Source organism: Mus musculus, chromosome 4 (genome assembly GCF_000001635.26).
Source record: "Mus musculus strain C57BL/6J chromosome 4, GRCm38.p6 C57BL/6J".
In the NCBI taxonomy this organism is placed as follows: Eukaryota; Metazoa; Chordata; class Mammalia; order Rodentia; family Muridae; genus Mus; species Mus musculus.
This window is the reverse complement of record NC_000070.6, coordinates 11,656,234-11,677,747: the sequence shown is the minus strand read 5'-3', so window position 1 is coordinate 11,677,747 and position 21,514 is coordinate 11,656,234. Positions and strand designations below refer to the sequence as shown.

At 45.5% G+C, this 21,514-nt stretch overlaps 1 long non-coding RNA gene across 5 annotated transcripts; it reads left to right on the top strand.

The window, feature by feature from the left end:
- The first annotated feature begins 1,569 nt into the window (after positions 1–1,569).
- Positions 1,570–13,781, top strand: Gm35884. Of its 5 annotated transcripts, XR_390408.3 has the most exons (5): positions 1,570–1,657; positions 1,992–2,184; positions 5,470–5,639; positions 8,130–8,288; positions 9,273–10,527. It is a non-coding gene; the product is annotated as a predicted gene, 35884 (long non-coding RNA). The 5 variants fall into 5 exon arrangements; XR_881129.1 differs by lacking the exon at positions 9,273–10,527 and adding an exon at positions 13,130–13,781 and having other exon boundaries at positions 1,570–2,184; XR_390407.3 differs by having other exon boundaries at positions 1,570–2,184; positions 5,478–5,639; positions 9,273–10,529.
- The last annotated feature ends 7,733 nt before the right edge of the window (positions 13,782–21,514 follow it).

Here is a 21,514-nt window from a genome sequence, read left to right as displayed (position 1 = left end):
CCTATAAGTTAGCAATGAAACGGTTCCACACCTGAGAACCCTGTAGGTACATCATAAGAGTGGCTCCACTCCTTGGCACCAATTTCTGTCTTGGTTTCTTTTCCTGTTGCTGTGATAAATACTCTGACGGAAGCAACTTAAGGGAGAAAGAGTTTGTTCAGGCTCACAGTTCAAGCTACAGATGTACTCAGGTACAGAAGGCAAGGCTTCATGGGCTTGAGGCCGCTGGTCACGTGACACACAGTCATGGCATCGTGATGACTGCTTCCTAGTGTCTGTCTCACCTTCTGTTTTGCACACTCTGGGATCCTTGCCCCAAATTACATGGGTCTCCCCACATCAGTTATGACATTCTTTCACAGGCATCTTCCGGCTGACTCTGTCATTTTGACGGCACGATTTGAGTACTTATTCAAGGAAACCTGATCTTTTAAACATTTAATAGTTTTCTTCCTCTCCTAGGCAGAGGAGGTTGTCTTTCTTTCTTTCTTTCTTTCTTTCTTTCTGTCTCTCTCTCTCTCTCTCTTTCTTTCCTTCTTTCTTTTTTTTTTCTCGAGACAGTTTCTCTCTGTAGCCCTGGCTGTCCTGGAACTCACTTTGTAGACCAGGCTGGCCTCGAACTCAGAAGTCCACCTGCCTCTGCCTCCCAAGTGCTGGGATTAAAGGTGTGTGCCACCATTGCCCAACTTTCTTCCTCCCTTCCTTCTTTCCTTCCTTTCTTTCTTTCTTTCTTTTTTTTTTTTTTTTTTTTTTAGAGGAGGTCTTATATCCTAGGCAGGTTTCACATGTTTGGCATGGAGCAGAGAGGATGAACAATTTGACAGTTTTAGTGTCCCCTGTCTGCAAATGGCTGTGACCTGGGGGCTTTTCCCTGTCTTGCTTCCTTTCCTTGCTTACAAATGAGTTTCTGTCTATATAAAACCCAGAAAGCAAGCAAGACATGTTCTCAGAGATTAAAGAACTTTCCTTTTCTATTTATTGAAACCAAGACCCTCAGAAGATGTCTTAGAATTATTGTAATCTCTGTCTCTCTCTGTCTCTCTCCCTTTCCTTCTCCCTCTTCTCTCTCTCTCTCTCTCTCTGAAGTTAGATAAACAATAACATTTGAAATGGAAATGAATTCCCATCCAGACCTGTCTGTGTCACACCTGGGCCAAGTGATGTGAATATTAAGTTGAGGTTCTGGAGCTGAGCATAGGCTTGTAAGGTTTCACGGGAGAAAAGGCATCTATCTGGTCAGCTTGAGGTAGCCACATGCAATGCAGTTCTGCCACCTATGGGGGGCTCAGGAAGTACCTGTGGGTTGACTTAGGCTGGATTACGGCTATCTGCATGTTTGAAAGCATGTCTGGGGTTAACAGGTGGAGACCTCTGCATCAGCTGTCTGAGTCCTGCTTTGCTGCCCTTCCTGCCCATGGCTGCAGGAACAGATGAGAACAAGATTTTCTAGTTTGTGGAATCATCTCTCGGGGGTTTTATGTTTTCATGTTTCCCAACGACCCTGCCAAGTCTATGTTTGTGAGAACAAGTCCAGGCCAGTGCCTGAGTTTCTGCCTACTCTGACTTCCTTCAGGCCCTGGCAGTCCTTCAGAATTCCATGGGCTCCTGACCACTTCATCCCACATGCCTGGCAAGGTCCTTCCTGGAGGCTGCTTTGGTCAGTGTCTCCTCTGGTAGAGTTCCCCTCAAGGCACGGGCCCCCAAACCCTTGCTCCCCTCTGGAGATGTTCCCATGCTTAAGGACCAGGAGACTGTGACTCATGAGCTACAAGAAGTCCTTGGCATGCGCCCTGCTGGCTGGAAGAAGATTAATGGCCCAGTGAATGTGCTTGCTGAAGGAGGACGGCATAGGCAATGGCAGCGAGTTCCTGCTGGGAGAACACTTGCCAGCCCGTGGGGGATACCAGCCTTGGCATGGCAGAACAGTGGGTTTGCTCGGGTATTTGAAGGTGTGTGTCTCAGAGGGAACCCTCAACTCCTTTCCCCTGCAGCTCCTGTTGGAAGCAGGTGCACAAGATGGTGCCTTACCTATTGCCGCTTGAAAGCCTGCTGCAGGCTAGCACTGGAGAAGGCTGCTGGGTGGTTATACCTCGCTTCATGGAGCATCTGAGGACTGTTCTTCAAGATGTGCCAGTCACTCATTTACTCATTCCTTGTCTTCAACCAGTAAACAAAAGTCCTTCAGTAAGTATCCATAAGGATTGGGTTGCAGGGCTCCCAAGGTAGCCAAGGTCACAGATATTCAAGTGCCTTATGGGAAGTGGTGTCACATTGGCATGCTTCCTCCACACTCACTTCAGATACTTCATTCACTTCAGTGAAGGACAAAAGAGATTAAATGAGAGACAAGATATTCTATATTAACAAGAGCTACTCACAAAGAAATTAACATTTTCTACATGTAGACAATGAGGCAGAGTTAGAAGTGGCAAACTTGTGGTCGTTTTAGGACATTAAATACTTTCTCATATAGGTGCCTTTACATGGTTGTTGCTCATCAGGGTAAAAATGAAATCAGTCTTGAAATAGTGGCTGGGTCCCTCTAACAGCAACCTTAGGAGAGCAGAGGCAGCTCCTAAAGATGCCTCGGAACAGGGACTTAAGAAGAACAGGGGAGGCCAGGCGTGGTGGCGCATGCCTTTAATCCCAGCACTTGGGATGCAGAGGCAGGTGGATTTCTGAGTTTGAGGCCAGCCTGGTCTACAGAGTGAGTTCCAGGACAGCCAGAGCTATACAGAGAAACCCTGTCTCGAAAAACCAGAAGAAGAAGAAGGAGGAGGAGAAGGAGAAGGAGAAGGAGAAGGAGAAGGAGAAGGAGAAGGAGAAGGAGAAGGAGAAGGAGAAGGAGAAGGAGAAGGAGAAGGAGAAGGAGAAGGAGGAGAAGGAGAAGGAGGGGGAGGGGGGAGGGGAGGGGGAGGGGGAGGAGGGAGGGGAGGGGGAGGGGCAGGGGCAGGGGCAGGGGGAGGGAGTTTTAGCCAGGAAAAAGTACTGAGCAGTTCTGAAACTTCGAACTGCCGTCAGGTGATATCTCGCTTGGGTGCTTTAAATCATATCTAGGTTATATTTAACTGCGTTGTAAGTACTAGGGACTGTTGTGCTAATGTCCGGTGATGGTAGGACTTTTGGGGAGTGACTCTAAGGCAGACTGTACCTGCTCAGTACAGACAAGTTGCTCTTGTTTTTTTCCAAATGCTTTTTCATTGGAATTTTGTTGAATCAATGGATGTATAGTCGAGAGGGCTGACTGTTTTTCATGAATCTTTTCCATGCTAGATTCTGAGGTACAGTGGCAGGCTGTTCCTTCATGGAGGGGCCAGAAGGGCTGCTTAGAAGGCAGGGCAGTGTGACAGTGAGGGGCAGCTAAGCATAAAGGAGCAGTGTGCCTCCCACATCCAGCAGCCTCACTTAGACACCCGGGGGCACAGTCAGGCTTCAGTTCACATGGGTGGATCCAGGCCAGGCCACGTGCTACCTGCAGAGCCCAGTCCCCCATCCTGAAGTGTAGATCCACCAGAGCCACTTCTGCAGCTGGTTTACATCCTGTCTCTGTTTTCTTCTCCACACAGGGCATCTGTCTCTGTGTTGATGCTAAAAGTCTGTTGGAGTCTGGCTGGCTGCATCTCATGGATTTCTCTAGCAGGCTGATTTGTAACTTTCTTGGATAACAGATTTTTTTTTAAAAGTGACTTTATCCTTTAGCCAAACATTTTGCCTGTAACTTCAGGGATCCTGTCTGTGCTAGGAAACACCTGGTGAATTCTCAGTGCCTTTGACACGAGGTGGAAGGGACATGCAGTGATCTTGACTGTGAGACACTGGCACAAGGGCAAAGGAGCCTCTTGGAAGTCACCTCCTGGGAAATGTTCAACTGAATTCTCCCTACTCATGTTCACACTTGGTGAGCTGTTTGCCTTCCAGAGCTCTTGCTATGCTCCAAGGAATGGAAAGAACGGCTCTGATGCTGCCCTGGGGGGTGGGGGTGGCCACCACATCTGCCTTTGCCATGCACTGGCTTAGTGATCCTGGGCAGGTGTGAAAAAATCGCTCTTCAGTTTTCCTATCTGTGAACCGTTGAGAGTAACAACACTTTAAATGGGTCTGCCTCATGCAGTTGTTAGGGGGAAAAAAGTGAAGAGCCTGGCACATAGTAAGACCTGTGTAAGTGGGCAGGACCATCAGTGATTACAGCAGCCCTTGTGCCCCGCTTTCCTATCTCTCAGGCCCCAGGAAAGACTCCCTAACCTTGATCTTGAGGCTGGTGGAATGGATGCTTGACATTGAGTCTATTACCTGGGAGTCCTGGAAGAGCCAGGCAGATCCACAAATATCTCACAGTGTGAGAGGTCTGGAAGCTGACGTTTCAGAGCCGTGTGGTGGTGTTAGCAATTCCCTGATGTCTTTCATTCTTCTCTCAGGGGTCCAGGGAACTCAAGCTTATTTCTGAGTCTATCTGTCATAGGCTATGAAACGGATCATGCAAAGCAGCAGATGAGAGGAACCCTGCTTCCTTTCCGCAAGTTTCCTGCTGTTTCAGCTGTATATACCTCCTCCCATTCTAGCTGAGTCTTGGGACAGAGGGAAGGGAGGGAGGGTTTCCACTCTGCAGGAAGGCTCCTGTCAATTTGTTTGCTATACCCGTTGCCCCTAGTTTATAGTACTTTGACTTTAAAAGAAAAGTTTTTCAGGCAACAGCTGGGCGAAGAGACTCGCACAGGAGTGGGCACGGAGCCAGCTCTCCTCAGCACTGGCTAAGTGTGAGGCTTGCTTTGCGAAAGAACCAGTCCTGTGACGAAAATCCCAGTTGGGCCGCAGCCTGCATAGGGCTGATGTGAGGCCTGGCCCCACGGGTGAACACAGCCTAGACAGCCTATTTGTTCTTGGCTGACTAGAGATGGCACAGTGCACATCTGGGATGAATCAACTGTTGGCCAGTTACTAAATAATAAAATGCCCAGGCAGAGTGTGAGTCGGTGCCCTGTTTACAGCAGGTTAGAGGCACATGCGCTGTGCTGCCCCAGAGCAAGACATAAAATTACAGGACTGTCGTTTCCTCTCCAGTGGTTCCTGAAATAGGCTTGCTAGGGGTTGCTTTTTTAAAGCAAGTAAGCAAGCATGCAAGCAAGCAAGCAAACCTGCAAACAGACAACCACAAAACAACTTGGAGCCAATGAATTCTTTTCAAACAAGTTTCTTCTGGAAGCCAGGGTTTTGTTTCCTTGCCAAGGGAGCAGGTTCTCTCTAAGTTGCAGAGGGTGCCTCCTGTGAGCTCTGGAGAGACATGAAGGAGGCAGGCTAGCAGCAGCTGGGCTGTGGCAGGCCAGCCAGGCTTCACCCTCCACAGCTCAGTTAGTCCCCCGAATTGCTCTTTTCAAACAGCTGTCTGCCTGCATGCAGGGGCCTCAATTCTCGAGAAGGGTGGTGTCTCTATTGTCCTAGGCTGCATAACCTTTCTGCTAATGTCCTTTGCAGTGTATTAGGTGTAATATCACATGCCGAGAGAGACCCTTCCAGGACAGAACAATCGAGCTGGGGGAGACCGAAGCGTACTTCTATACACAGTGAAATGGCCAGACTTAGGAAAAGAACATCCCCAGATGGAACACACAACACAGTGGATGACCTGCCTCCTCCTGTGCTAGGTGAGAAACAGGAAGGAGACTGAGGAAGGGGTCAGGGCTTCCACAAGAGGTGGCCCACGCTGGGCTTTCAAAACTCTGTGATTAGACAATGAGATCCTGCCCACAGTAGTGACAGTGACTGTGTACAGGGCAATCTGCTAAGCTGTATGCATGTATTAATTCTGTCTACCAGTGATTTCTGGTGGATGCTAGGATATTTTTTAGATGAGAGAAGAGCAGATCAGAGAGGGTAAGAAATACATTCAAAGTCACACAGCTGGTATGAGTAGTAGTCTATCTAAATTTGAACACAAGAGTCCATTTTTAAAGTATCAGATTCTCTCTTCTAGTGGTTGGGGAATGCTGCCTCAGCTGCTCCAGGTTCTGCTTGTCTTATCAGGAGACCCTGACTGCACTTTTCTTGGCACTGTTTTGTTTGTGTGCTTGTTTGTTTTGTGTCTTAGTTTAACATCCAGCCTGTTCTCTAACTCTCTATGTAGCTTGGGTTGGCTTTCAACTTGTGATCAACTTGCCTCAGTCTCTTGAAAGCTAGAGTTAGAGATGAACATCACCATGGGGCCAATTTCTGCTGTTTTTGAGATGTTTCTGTGATGAGTAGTCTTGAAAGTTAGCAGTGATGTTGCTTTCTGGAACAGAGGGCAGGCATGCTCACTGCTCATTGCAGAAGACTCCAGTTCTGTAAACACTGGCTTCCCCTTCTGTCAGACAATTCCTCTGCACGAGCAGGCATCAGCTGCCCCTTCATAGCAGACCCTCCCCAAGAGAGACGGTGCTCACGGGGCTGCCTTCTGTGCTGCAGTAGTGAATGTCTTTGTTTCTGACCCTAGAGTTTCATGCCTCCTGCTCATGCCTCTTTGAACTGTGTTAAGACAAGCCATCTGTCTAAGTCACTTTCCTATTACTGTGATAAAACACCTTGACCAAGGCAACTTATGGGGTGAAGGATTTATTTGGTTTCTGGCTCCAGATGGGTAGAGTCCACGGTGGCAGAGCAAAGGCAGCAGGCATGGTGACAAGAATAGCAAGCCGGGAGCTCACATCTTGATCCTCAATCAGGAAGGAAGGACAGTGTACTGAGGCACGAGTCTTTACATTCTCAAAGTCCACTTTCTGTGACATACCTCCTCCAGTATATTCCTGTGACATACCTCTTCCTTCCTAATCCTACCCAAACAGGGCCACCAAGTATTCAGACATCTGAGCCTATAGGGGGTACACTCATTCAAACCACCACACCAGTACTTTTTAAGTAGAGAAAAATCTTAGTCCTTCATAGATTTTGATAGTTGTGTGTGGCATGTATGTGGTGTGTGGTGTATATGTGTGTGTGTGGTGTGTGGTGTGGTGTCTGTGAGTGTGGTGTGTGTGTGTGTATGTATGATATGTGTGTATAGTGTGTAGGTTGTATATGTGGTATATAATGTGTATGTCGTGTGGGTGTGTGTGGTGTGTGTATATTTATGGTACGTGTATAGTTTGTGTGTATGTGTGTGTGGTGTGGCATGTGTATGGTATGTGTGTGTGGTGTGGTATGTGTAGTGTGTGTGGCATGTATGTGTATTCTGTATGTGTGTATATATGGTATATGCACAGTGTGTAGTGTGTCTGTGTATGTGAGGTGTGGTATATATGTGTGTATGTGTGTGTGTGTGTGTGTGTGTGTGTGTGTGTGTGTGTAGTGTGTGCAATATGTATGGTGTGTGTGTGGTGTGGTATGTATATGTAGTGTGTGTGTGTGGCATGTATGTGTGTGGTGTGTGTAGTATGAGTGAGTGTGTGTGTGTGTTTGTATTCTGTACACACATACTTGCACGTGGGGATTAGGCGATATAGAAGTTAGGAAGACTGGGGAAGAGGTGGGGTCTGTAGATGGAGAAGGGAGGTAGGAAGGCGAAGCCTTTGGTGGGGATGAGCATACACAGAGTTACAGCATGGAGAGCTGGGATGGAAGTGGGGATGATTTACAGGCAGCGCATCAAGGCTGGGTGGATTGGAAGCAGAGAATCCTGAGGAAGTAACTGCCAGAGATGAGGTTAGAACCCAGGAGGACCTGGAGTAGCACACAAGAGTGAATCTTAAGGAGTGCATCAGATTAAACAGTGTTCTGTCACAACACTGAATGTGCATTGTTGATTGGCAAGTCTTATCAGTGAAGCAGGTCAGCAGGCTATAGGTCTAGATAGGGCTGGTGCTATACTTGAGGCCTTCAGAGCAGTGGTCCTCAGCCTTGTTGATGCTGCGACCCTTTAATACAGTTCCTCCTGTTGTGGGGACCCCAGCTATGGAATTATTTCGTTGTTTCTTCCTAACTTTAGTATTCCTACTGTCATGAATATATATATCTGATGTGCAGCCCCAAAGAGTCCAAGACCAGAGGTTGAGAGCCACTGCCTCAGACAATAGAGCTGATGTAGTAGGTTTGGTCCAGAGACAGGATGATGGACAATCCTCTTTTTCTTGGAGGATGGCTGATCTTTTTGTCTTACTCAGGACTGCATATGACTGGAGGAGGCCCATCCGTGTGGTGGGGGGCTTTCGGCTCTACTCTACTGAGATTAAAACCTACCTCTGTGGTGCTGGCAGGATGGGATGGCTAAGGTGGAAAAGGTGCTTGCTGCAAGCCTGACAACCTGAATTCCAACCTGTAAGGTAAGGTGAGGCACACACAATAGTAATACAAATAAATCTTTAAAAAGTAGAAGGATGCTGGGCAGTGGTGGCGCACGCCTTTAATCTCAGCACTTAGGAGGCAGAGACAGGCAGATTTCTGAGTTCGAGGCCAGTATGGTCTACAGAGTCAGTTCCAGGACAGCCAGGGCTACACAGAGAAACCCTGTCCAAAAAAAAAAAAAAAAAAGTAGAAGGAAGAAAGATGGTCACACACCATGTGTCTGAATTAGGATTAGATTTAAACTCTCTTAATTCAAGCTTTCTGAACTGGTCCACAGCTGGCCCTAGGGAGACAAATATCTCCCCAAGAGCTTCAGTTTAATCCTTATGAAAGGCAGTGACAGACTGGTGGTCTCAGGTAGCGGGACAGTCTTCTGACTAATTCTTTCCTCAACAGCCTCCTATCACCAGCTGGACTGTGGCCACTTTTGGAGATGTTTACAAAGCCAGGAATAATCCCTTAACCCCTCCCCCATGACTAATGACAGAGAGGCTCCTTCTGCTCCTTCTAGGGAAGGACAAAACCCCAGAGGGTTCTGCTTCAACTTGCCTGCCCTAAAGTCTCACAGAGTAGATACTGCCAGGAGGTGCCCGACCTGGGACTCAAATCAAATCAAATCCAATTCAGGAACAAAAACCCTTTTTTAAATGGACTAATTGTAGGGAAATCCTTAGTTACCCATGTAGCTGGTTCCTTACCAGCTTTCCTTTAAACATTTTGACTGTTTTTGCTTAAGTCTTTCCCGCCTCAATAACCCTGTCGTCCTTTATAGTAGCTACAGCTAATTCCATTAAGATTTTTACTGAGCATTCTGAACAGTAGGCAGTGTTGGAGTCATGAATATAAACTGTGGCTTCATCTTTAATGTAATGAGGATTGCAACAGATGATTTACAACTTCCTGTGTGATGTGCTAAGTAGTACTTAATTTCATTCTTTATTCATATTGTTTCCACTTTACAGGTAAGAAAACTAAGCACTGAGTTCCAGGGAGTTGCTGCGGTCTCGTGAGCAGGATTCATGCTCACATCATGGGATTTTGAGGAGTGAGGTTCCCTGAGTGGTGTTTCCTTCCCATGATGCCCATAGAACGTACACAATGAAACTCTTAGCTACAAGCCCTTTGGAACAGAAAGAAACTACACTGTTGTGGGTTAGTGGTCCATGAGAGGTAGCCTGGTCCATGGTTGAGCTAAAGGCTTTGAAGCCCCTGAGGACCCTGAAGGGATGGTAGGGACTTCACTTGCTCCCAGGCACCAGTCCCCTGACACGTAGCCACAGCCCCACATAGATTTGTGGCCATCAGTCATGTAAGAGCAATGCCCCAAGCCCTTCCACATGTAGATGAGGCATTCCTAACATCCCTAACATCCCTAACATCTCAGACCAAGACAATAGGAAAAGAGATGTGACCACATAAGCTCAAGATAGAGATTTCCATGCTGATGAGGTACCTAGAGGCCCAGAGATCATTGCTAATAAAATTTCCTTCCTAGACATTTCTCCCTGCAAAAGGTATTTAATCTCAGGCCCACCCTGAGAAGTGGGGTGTAGTTTTACCAATCCACTTTCCATGATGACAATAAATAATTTGGAACCACAGACTGTATCTTTTCATTGGGATCCGCTGTGGGAAGCCATGGAGAAGATCTTCATCTATAGAGCTAATGTCTAGTCTCCTGTAGAAGGTCTCTTTGCACTCCCAGCCACAACTGCTACAAAGCCTGCCACCTTCAAGCCAAGGACAATCACTGTGGGACCAGGCAGAACCCTAGCCACCTCACCACCCTGGCTCTGGGTTAGACCTAGCTCTCTGACCCAACTCTATTCTCAGCTCTTCTGTGACTTCCTGCAGTGCCTGGATATCCAAGGATCTGAGAAACCCACGGGCCTGGTCCAGGGACCCAGCTCCAGCTTTCCCACATCTCAGCCTGGGCTTTCCCCCTCTGGAGCAGTGTCTCAGGGTTTCCCTACAGCCCAGCACTCACCCCAGCAGCAGCGGTGTGGGACATGTGCAGTCAAACTCCCTGTGTTCCTCCTCCCCAAGCCATCATGCCCTGTGGCAAAGGGGACGAGGGACCCACAACCCTACACATTGTAGAGTATTAATATTTAAACACAAAGCTAACTTTATAAACACTCTACAGGAATAGATGGTTTTCCTTATGCTTCTGTTGTTGAGTATTACAACTGAGGAGTATTACAACCTTTAAACTCAAGTAGCCTTGAAGAACAAAAAGTGGGGGGAAAAAGTTTTGCTCATTTACTTTATTATTTATTTATTTATTTTTAGACTTAAAATTTTATTTTATGCATATGAGTGTTTTGCCTGTATGTACTGTCTGTATACCATTTGTGGTGTGCCTGGTGCCTTCAGAGGCCAGAGAGGGAGTTAGATCCCCTGGAGCTAGAGTTATGGGTAGTTAGAGGCTGCCACGTGGCTTCTGGGAACTGTACCCATTCTTTGCATGAGTAACAAGCACTTTTAATTTTAGAGTCACCTCTTTGCCCACCCCCCCAAAAAAAAATTTAAAGTTTTTTTTCTACTTATATTTGTGTTTTTGATCTATTAGTTGGACATAATCAAATTTGATATCAAAGAATATAAAGCAAAGACCACACTAAGGAAGAAAAGTTAAGTATGCCCAGTGAGTTCAAATAGCTTGCAAGAATAGGCAGAATTTATAAACTGTAAGTTAATAACCCATTGAATGTGTTAAATAATAAAAACCATGAGACAGACAGGAGTGTAACTCCTTGGAATGTTGATAGGTATACATTTTGTATTATTCCTAAATCAAGTTAAGCTTTTGTCCTGGTCACTTATGCCCTGTTGTGAAGAGACACTTTGACCAAGGCAAGTCTTATAAAAGAAATCATTCCATTGGGGGCTTGTTCAAAGTTTCAGAGGTTTGGTATAATATTATTATGGTGGGAGCATGGCAGAACACATGGTGCTGGAACAGTAGTTGAGAGTTACATCCTGGTCCATAAGGGGGGGGGGGAGAGAGAGGGAGAGGGGGGGTTAGGGGGGAGATTGGGTCTGAGTCTGACATGGGCTTTTGAAACTTCAAAGCCCACCGCCAAATAGGTCATACCTAATCCTTCTAAGCATTCAAATATGTGAGCCTATGAGGGCTACTTTTTATCTAAACCACCACCATATTCACTTCCTGGTCCCCATATGCTTGTAAATAGTCTATCATAATCTCAACAAGTCCAAAATACAAAATTATTCTGATACTCATGACAACCTCTTAACTGTAACTTCATATATAATCAAAATAAAAAAGCAGATTGTATACTTTCAACATACAGAACACACACACAATACACACTCACACACACACACACTACATATCTCAAAGAGAATATTCATTACCATTCTAAAAGAGAGGAAATGCTGGACCAAAGCAAGGACTAAAACCAGCTGGGCAAACAAACTCCAAACTCTGCATTTCTATGTCTGATGTCAAAGTGCTCAGACCAAGCCAGCTCAGTCAGTCAACAGGGAGTGAGGATTAAAGAAAGAAAAGACAATTAGACAACACCACAACATGACTCCAGCCAGTGCTGAGGCCTGAAGCAGGTTTAATCTTTTCCAGTCTGCTCTTATATTATTCAAGGTACTACAAAGATATGGTCAGTCCTTAAGGCATAAACAAAGTAGTCAAGGAACAAACAGGGAATAAACAGAGTAGTTAAGAAACAAAGAAAGCATAAGCAAAGATCCCAAGATTACTGTATTCAGGGTCTTAACAAGACCCATCAGGATACAAAGAACACATTTCTCAGCTGTGTTCATCTTGAGTCTATGACCTTGTTCTAGCTCAATGTCAAATTCCTGCCAAATTCCTAGAAGGTTGCCCCAAAAGCTCTCCACAGAGTTCTCCAACTCCTTTCAGCTTTGCTAACTGCAATATACTTCTCTTTTGAGGGGCTGGTTCTGAAAAGGTCGGCTTAGGAACTTTGGAAAGGTCATGAAACACTTGCCCCACCGGAAGGGAGAGGCTAATTAACATTCCTCAGACCACAGGGAGGAACTGACCTGCAGGTGGGGACACATTCAGCAGGACGGACTGTTGCCCACCTTCAGACAGGGGAAGTCCTAGTTACCTCATTCCCTAAAGACCAATCAGTTTAAAGGCTGCACTGTTCTGCCAGTCATATTGTGCCTAGTTGCTGATGCTCTATTCTGCTCCTGGAAACCATATAAAAACTCATCGGATGGGTGCTGGGGGGTCGCCGCCTCTCCTTTGGGTCTGGGACCACCCCAGTGCACTGGAACAATAAATTCCTCTTGCTTTTTGCATCGATCCTGGCTCCATGTGATTCACTCAGGAGGTCCCCTGTAAGCTAAGGCTCCCTAGAGTCTTATAGTTCTTCACACATTCTGCAGTTCTTCTTGGCATATATTCCATGGTTCTGGCACCTCCAGCATTTTGGTGTCTCCAATGAAATCCACATCTCCCAATCCTTCTAATTTTTTCAAATAGTGCCACTCCCTGGTGACTAAACATCTAAATATATGAACCGAATGGATCCATTCTTATTCAAACCACCACAGCATAAGTCTTCACAAATAGTCATCATTATGTTAAAAACTTTAAACCCCTTCTTCCAGCTCTTTAAATATTTCATTTCAATAAGTTGAGTTGTTATTACGTTTTAGAGTTTCTATGTATTCTAGAGGTTGATCCTGTTGGATGTATAGCTCATATATTCCCCCCTGTTCTGTAGGCTGTCTCTTTACTCTGATGGTTTTGGTAACACTGGACTTGGGAAATGCATTTGAGAGAATTCCTTCTCTTTATTTTTAGGAATAATTTAAGAGGAATTGAAACAGGAGATAAATATGATGCCAGGAGTGTGTCGGGGTGGCCCTTCATGGAGTTCCCCGGGAGGTCATTGTGTGAAGCTGTGAAAGTGAAGCTTGGATTTCATTTTTTAGAAAGCTCAGGTAAGAGACTTTTAAAGTGTTGGAATTGTTAAAGACTTTGGGTACTTTAAATAAAGTTGAACAGAATGCTTTTCTGTACTATAATGTAGTCCTAAGCCTCCACAAAAGAGTGGAAGGTTACGACTTGCACTATGTTTGAGTATCATCCTGATAAAGGGTAGAGTTGATCAACCTGATAAAGGGTAGAGTTGCCATGGGTAGTATTAATTGTCATCCTGACAGAAACTAGAGTCACCTAAAAGATGGACCTCTAAGCATGCCTGTGAGAGGTAATCTTGAAAGTGTTAATTGATGTGGGAAGAGCCATCTTTCCTGTGGGTGGGAGTCTTCCCTGGGCAGAGGACCCTGGACAGTATAAACTAGAGAGGCAGACTGAGCACCAGCCAACCTTTTCCTATTGTGTGTACAGTATGCCCAGATGCTTCAAGCTCCCACTGCCTTGCTATGTTGCTTTCTCTACCACGATGGCCTGTACCTTGAACTGTGAGATGAAATAAACTTTCTCCCTTAAATTGCTTTTTGTGAGAGCATTTTTTTATAACAATAGGGAAAAAATCTAAGCACTTACCAAAAAGGAAAACAGTCCCTTGAAATTTGGGATGGAAGTGCTACAGCCTTGGTCATTTTCTAAGGTCCACTTGGTCCTCGGGGCGGTGCCCTAAGGAGGTGCTGGAACTTTGGGAGGTGGAGCTTTGCGCAGGTCTTTAAGTCATTAAGACCCCGGAAAGAAATAACAGAACTGACCACTTCTTCCTCTCTCCCAGCCTCCCTGAGGTGAGCACATTAACTCTACTTCAGCACAGGCTGAAAACCACTGGGACAACTTGCCTGTGAAGTAGGGCTTCCAGAACTGTCAACCAAAACATACCTTTTCTTCTTATAAGCCAACTATCTCCTACTATTTTCTTATAGTTACAGAAAACTCACTAATAAGGGAGTCCAAGCTATGATAACAAGCTAAAGAAAATCAAGCAAGAAGCATGAGCTGATGTCCCTTTAGACTGAACTCTGGACAGTCCATGTTACAGTCTAACATCTTTGGAAGCCTCTTCAGAAGATGTGCTGCAGTAGCTGTAGGAGATAGAAGGCTGTAAGGGCCAGCCTTGACTTTAGAAAGCATGGCACTGATATGGATTTTTGAGATAAGCCAGAATGACTATGCTGGACATCTGGGGGGCTAAGTCAGCAACAGATGACTGACACCAAATGTAGGGTTGTGGGTTCTGTGTCTCCTTGGCTGCTTGGGGAAGCAGGGCATGGGAGTTGACCACTCTTACCCCATGCCATCGCAGGGCAGTAATGAAGCCCCAGGACACTGCTCCAGGGGTGGGGAAACACAGTGATAGTCAGAGCTGGCTCAGCGGTCCCCAGACCTGCAAGGAGGCTGGGCAGTCTGGTTCTTAGGCTCTTGGACACCCAGGCACCACTGGAAGCTGCAGAAGAGCTGAGAATGGAGTGGGGGCCCTATGGGCTGAATCTAACCCAGGGCTGAAGGGAAAAGGGGAGCTCCAGCTGGTTCCACAGGGAGAGTCCTTGGCTTGACACTGCAGGCTTGGCTTGATCTTGGTGGCAGTCATGGCTGGAAATGCAAAGAGGTCTTCTGCAGGAGATTAGATGGCAGCTCTGCAGGCAAAGGCCATCTCCATGGCTCCCCATGGCAGATCCTGATGCAAAGAGACAGTCCGTAGTTTTAAGACATTTATTGTCATGGTGGAAAGTGGATGTGTAAAACCATACCCCACTTTTGAGGGTGGGCCTGAGATTAAACACCTTTTGCAGGGAGGAATGCCTGGGAAGAAAAGCTTATTGGCTAAGCCCTCCAGGGCTCTAGGTACCTCATTAAAATGGAGATCTCTGTCTTGAGCCTTCATGACCACAGGTCACACCCTCTACATGTGGAAGGGCTTGGGGCATTGCCCTTATGTAACTGATGGCCACAAATCTATGGGGGGCTATGACTAGTGACAGGGGCTTAGTGTTCGGGAACAGGCAAAGAGCCTACCGTCCCTTCAGGGTCTCTGGGGGCTTCGAGCCTTAGCTCAACTGAAGACCAAGTTAACTTTCACGGTCCCACAACCAAATGTCCTGGGAACACAAAGACAAATGGTGATGTCATCTGTTACATAACTAGTCCTGGCAAAGTGCATTTTTTTGTATGATCTTCATACAAATATGGCCTTGAGGTCAGAGGCAAGTACCTTTACTTTTTGTCTTTGTCAGCCAGCCTGTGTAGGCTTCTGGGTGTTTACCTGAAGCCTATGTGCCAGTTTGTGTGTGTGTGCCTGTACCTGCATGCATGTGACTCATGTACTGGGATGTGTCACATTTATCTGTCAAGTGCCCTAGGTATGTTGTATCTCTCTTTGACTGTCAGTCTGTGACTCTTCACTTCCCCTTCCATCTCCCAGGCTTCTGTGACTCTCCCCCTTTCCTGGCTTCAGAGTTCAGAGTAGCCCAGAACACAACCTACCTTTAACACTTATGTAATAGGCAGAAAATTTTTAAACAAGCCTTCTCTACTTTCTTGGATTTGGGGAGTGTCCCTATAGAAATAAAGGCACAAATGGAGAGAGAGGGAAGGGTAGAATGGCAGAGAAAGACTGAAGTTTGTTTGCATCAAAGGAACAAAGAACTCTTGGACCAAAAGGATCATCCTTCCATATGGAAATAATAGAAGATATCCACAACAGACTGCAATGTGAGGGACAGGATGCTCAAACAGGCGATGGCTACTGCATCCAGTGTACTGTGGGGTAGAGGTAGAACCCCAAGAGTACCTTTTAGTTTGATATATACACAGGTGTGTTGCAGTACAATGCTCCCCTCTTATGCCCCACCCAGAAATGCCAATTAAACTAAGATCCTTTTGCAGCAGCCTCATGACGTTGGAAGCATGACTTCTTTTCGACCGCTATCCTTTGCTCAGATTCACGGGTTCTTGTGTTTAAAGGCTTGGTCCCCAGCTGGTAACACTGTTCTGGAAGGTCATGGCACCTTCAGACATGGAGTCTAGGTGGTGGACATAGGCCACTAGGGCCAGGCCCTAGAAATTATAGCCAGGTCTTGCTTACTGAGCCACTAATATGAGAGCAAGCCATATTGCTTGATCCAGCAGCTCCAGCTACCATTCCTTTCCTGCCAGATCAGACCTATAGCCCTCTAGTTTGTGAACCAAGACAAGCCCTTCCTCTCGCAACAAAGCAAAAAATAAGTAACACACCTTGTTTGCATTCTGGTGAGCTTTAGGAAAGCTCTTTGTGCCTGGGGTGGCTTCAAACCTGCTGTCTTCTGAGTCTATTAAGACAGTGCACAAGGAAAAGAAAAAAGTGTAAAGTCAAAGACACTGACTCCAACCAGAAGTGAATGCAGTGAGTTATTCAGCTTCTCAGCCCCCTCCATGTGAAAAGAAGATGATTTCCAAACTAATAAGGTATATATACAAAGCAGTCTTGACCAAGAGGCACTGAGTCACCCAAACAAGCTCGTGGTAAGGATGATGGTGATGGTGGTGATGGTGGTGTTGGCTTTATGCTTTTAGAAACTGGGTCTCACTGTGTAGCCAAACTCACCATGTTGGCTGTGTTGGTTTGAACATGAACAGCCCCCACTGGCTCACACATTTGAATGCTTGGCCATTAGGGAGTGCTGCTCCTTGACAGGGGTAGAAGGTGTGGCCTTGTTTCAAAAGGTGTGGCCTTTTGGAGAAAATGTATCACTGGGGGTGGGCTTTGAGGACCAAATTCTCAAGTCCTCTGTCCCAGTGTCTCTCTCTTCCTGCTACCTTCAAATTTGGGGATAGAACTCTCAGCTCCTCTAGCACCATGTCTGAGTGTGCGCTGCTATTCTTCCTGCCATGATGAAAATGAACTAAATCTTTGAAGTTGTAAGCCAGTCCCAATTAAATGTCTTTCTTTAAGAGTTGCCATGGTCTTGGTGTCTTTTCACAGCAATAGAACATTATTAACTAAGACATCAACCAAGTTGTCCTTGAACTTGCAGTAATCCCCTGCCTCTGCTTTCTGGGTGCTAGAACTATAGGCATGTACTGCCAAGCCCTGAAGGCTTTTTAAAAGACTTAATAATCTATTCTGGACCTAACTTCCATAAAGACATCACATTTCATGTGTATCATATAAACCTTCTTGTATCTAGATGCAAAGCTTCTCAAAATCAAGTATTATATTTTTTAATCACATAAAAGGTCATATGCCCATAAAAAGGAACAAATGAAAGTGAATCTCAAAAATATCTTGCTAAGTGGAAGAACTCAACTCAGATGCTGTTAATTATGTAATTATATTTATCTGCAAAGTCTAGAAAATAGAACTCTATAGATACTGTTATAAACTAAGTACTGTCTAGAGTTGCTTGCCATAATTTCTCATCTGAGGAGCAAGCATGAGATTTCCTCCTGGAGTGATAGGAATAAGATATGTAGGGGCTGGAGAGATGGTGACTGGCTGCTCGTTCAAAAGACCCGGGTTTGATTCCTGGCACCCATGTGGCAGCTCACAACAATCTGTAATTTCTGTTCCAGAGAGTCCAATGCCGTCTTCTGGCACTCTCAGGCATTGCATGCATGTGGTATACAGCAATATGTGGAGAAAAAAATACCCACATACATAAAATAAACGTTTTTTAACCTTTAAAATTTTTTTAAATGTAAATGAGATTGTGGTGATAATATACAGCTGATATTCATAAGCACTGAATTGCATGATTAAAAATGGGGTGAATTATGGTATTTGGGTTGTGTCCAAATGAAACTTTAAAAAAATCTATGTGTTTTTCATGGCCTCTAATAAATATAACAATCCTAGTGTAGGGAAGGGAGAAATGTGCTGTAGAAGAATTTCAAGCAGTTAGTTCTTGCTCTTACCCAACCCCTCCCTCCTCGGGCCCTCTGATCCCAGCCACCCCGGGAGCCCCTGGGAATTCAGACTCTGGGGCTCCACTGGGAACAGTGATTTGAATTTAAAGTTGGTGAACACATCCCCGTTTAAGAAACACTATTCTAGTCACTCTATATGAGGTCTGTGCCCTCTCAAAGCCTTTGTCCTTGCCATGCCTTGACCTTCTGTGAATCCAACACTTGATAGGAATCTTTTGTCAGAGAACACTCTTGTTTTCCTGAAATCAGGTAATTGGAAAAAAACCAAATAGCCTCTCCTCAAATTAAAGACCTATATTATCTGTTATAAACAATACTAATTACTATTGCCTGTCTGCTTCAGTGGGGTGACCAGATGTTTATGTACGGCTGCATCCAAGAAGGACGGCCCTCACCTCCATTTCTGGATGGACACTGGAGAAGCTGGTGCCCATTGCCTGTGCTGTGAGGCCTCCCCACAGTCTGTCGTGTTGGGAGGAATACTGATATTCCTCTCAATAATCACATTTAGCACAACTATCAGATGGTTGGCAGTGTGCGCTGGAAAACAACCTAGAGGTGAGCAAGGCTCTGTATTTTGATGCAACAAATGAATAATTCATCAGGAACCTGGCTTCTAAATGGCCTGGTTCTGGTGTGAAGGACTAGCAGAAATGTGTTTTAGAAACTGATTTGGGGAGAAAAGCTAAAGGCTGTCGCATCCACCAAAAGATGCTGGCTCTGAACACCACCCTCAGATATATGTATAACAAGGCTTTCCTTTGAAGTTTTTACTCTGAAACGTGGGAGACATCGTTCCTCTTAAGTCAGAGATTTGACAGTCCCCAAGTAATAAATTGTTTGGAAAATAGTATGTTCCCTTAGCGTGACCTTATCTTACTAGACAAGTATTTATTTGTCTTTGTTTATTAATAGAGTATCATTCTATAGCCATGTCTATAGTCCTGTTATGTAGACCAAGCTGGCCTGGAATCTGTTGTGATCTTCCTACCTCTGCTTCTCAACTGTTGGAATTACAGGAAAGTACCACCATGCCAAATGTATGGAGAGGTGGGGGGTAGAACACAGAGCTGCATGCATGCAAGGCAAGCATAATACCAACTAAGCTACATCCCCAGCCACTAGGTAAGGCATTTTAAAAGTTCTCTCCTAGTTCAATATTCACGGTAGCCATCCAACATAAGTCTGTCATTCTTTGGTCCCATGAATACCTTTTTTTGATCTAGCTGCTTCTTTGTTTCATATTCCCACTCATCAACAGTGGTTCCAAAAGAAGATTGGGAAAAGAGGAAAGGGCAGTAAAATTAGGTTGGTTATCTCTGCCCCTTTCCAGTCCAGAGACTTGATGGACAATGACAGGAAAATTTTGAACCAACCTTTAAAAACAGAAGTTTTGACCGGGCATGGTGGTGCACGCCTTTAATCCCAGCACTTGGGAGGCAGAGGCAGGCGAATTTCTGAGTTTGAGGCTAGCCTGGTCTACAGAGTGAGTTCCAGGACAGCCAGGGCTACACAGAGAAACCCTGTCTCGAAAAACCAAAACCAAAAAAACCCCAGAAGTTTTGGGGTTGGAGAGTTGGCAAAGATGGCTCAGAGGACCCAAGTTCCATTCCCAGCACCCAGGTGGCTCACAACTACCTGTAACTACAGCTCCAAGGAACCTAATACCCTCTTCTGACCTCCACTGGTATACATACACAAACGGTATACATTCTCATTCTCTCTCCCTCTCCCTCTCCCTCTCCCTCTCCCTTTCTCTCTCTCTCTCTCTCTCTCACACACACACACACATACACACACACACAGTGTTTTTAAAAGTCTGGAAATTAATACAAATGACATTCAATTTCTCTTTCCAAGCATGAAGGAGTTCTAAACTCTGAGGGAAAAGTGGGGAATGTTTTATGTGTGTTACTTTCTTGTGGAGGCATGGGGAGAAAGAAAGAATAGATTCCTGAGCTCTGGGACTCTCTAGCCAAAGATCTTGCATCTTTAGGGGTGGGGTCTGAGACAGGCTGGCCAAAGATGACAGTCTCCCTACACCAGGGGAGGCAGTCCTACAATAGCCCGAAAGCAGCCCACTCTACGATTGTTGCAGTGATAAAATACCAAAAGAAACTTGGAAAGGAAAGGGCTTATTTGATTTACACTTTTAGGTAGTGATCAATAATCCATCACCAAGGAAGGTTGGCACAGAAAGTCAAGCAAGAGCTTGAGCATAGGAAATGGAGGAATGGTGCCTACTGGTTTGCTGTCCATGGCTCAAAACTGCTTTCTTATACGTCCCAGGAGCTCTTGCCTAGAAATGGCACCACCCAAAGAGCCATTCTGGGCTCTCCCACATCAATTATTAATCAGTAAAATGCCCCACAGACTTGCCTTCAGGCCAGCCTGATGGTAGCAGTTCTTCAATTAAGGCTCTCTGTTCCCGGGTGGCTCTAGTTTGTGTCAAGTTGACAATAACAGACCAAGGAAAGTCTTAAGGGTCTTATGATGTCTCTACACAACATAGAAAGATCATATGGCTCTTATGCCCTGGTTTCACTGCCAAAGCTATCAAGAAACACACTCCCGAACTACGATATGGGTGAACGCAAGTTCTTGTAGCATTCTCTGGTTACTAGATTCCCAGTGGAGCCCTTTCTGGAAGTCGGCTTAGTTGCCATGTAAACGTCAGTACAATTAACCATGCCAGTCCTGTTAGGCTCTATCTCAGAGATCTCGACAAGTCTCAAAAGAAAAGAAAAACAACCATCTTTAAAAACAAAACCAAAAATCCAAACTATAGCAACCGTGGGTGAAGAAAACTGTCTCAGTGGTAGTGCACTTGCCTCTCATGCTCGAAGCCCTAGGTTCAACCCAAGCATTGAAAAAAAGATGGGGCGAAGGCTGAGACCATGGCTCAGCAGATAAAGTGCTGGCCATGCAAACATGAGGAAGAGAGTTTGGATCCCAGCACTCACATAAAAGCTAGCAGGTATGGCCGCCCACTGCTAACCCCATTGTTTGGGACCTAGAGACTCAATGCCAGGGGCAAGCTGGCTAAGAAGACTAGCCAAATTGGCAAGCTCTGTTTGCAGCAAGAGATCCTGCCTCAATAAACAGAATAATTGAGGAAGACACTGAGCATTAATCTCTGGCCTCCACATGCACAGGCATGAACAAATACACACACACATACCACACACATATCCATGAAATGATTAAGTATACAGCATCAAAATGTTATCTTCCTGTATAAAAGATGAGATGGCTCAGTGGTTAAGAGCACTGGCTGCTCTTCCTGAGGTTCTGAGTTCAACTCTCAACACCCACGTGTCAGCCCACAACCATCTATAACTATAGTCCCATGGG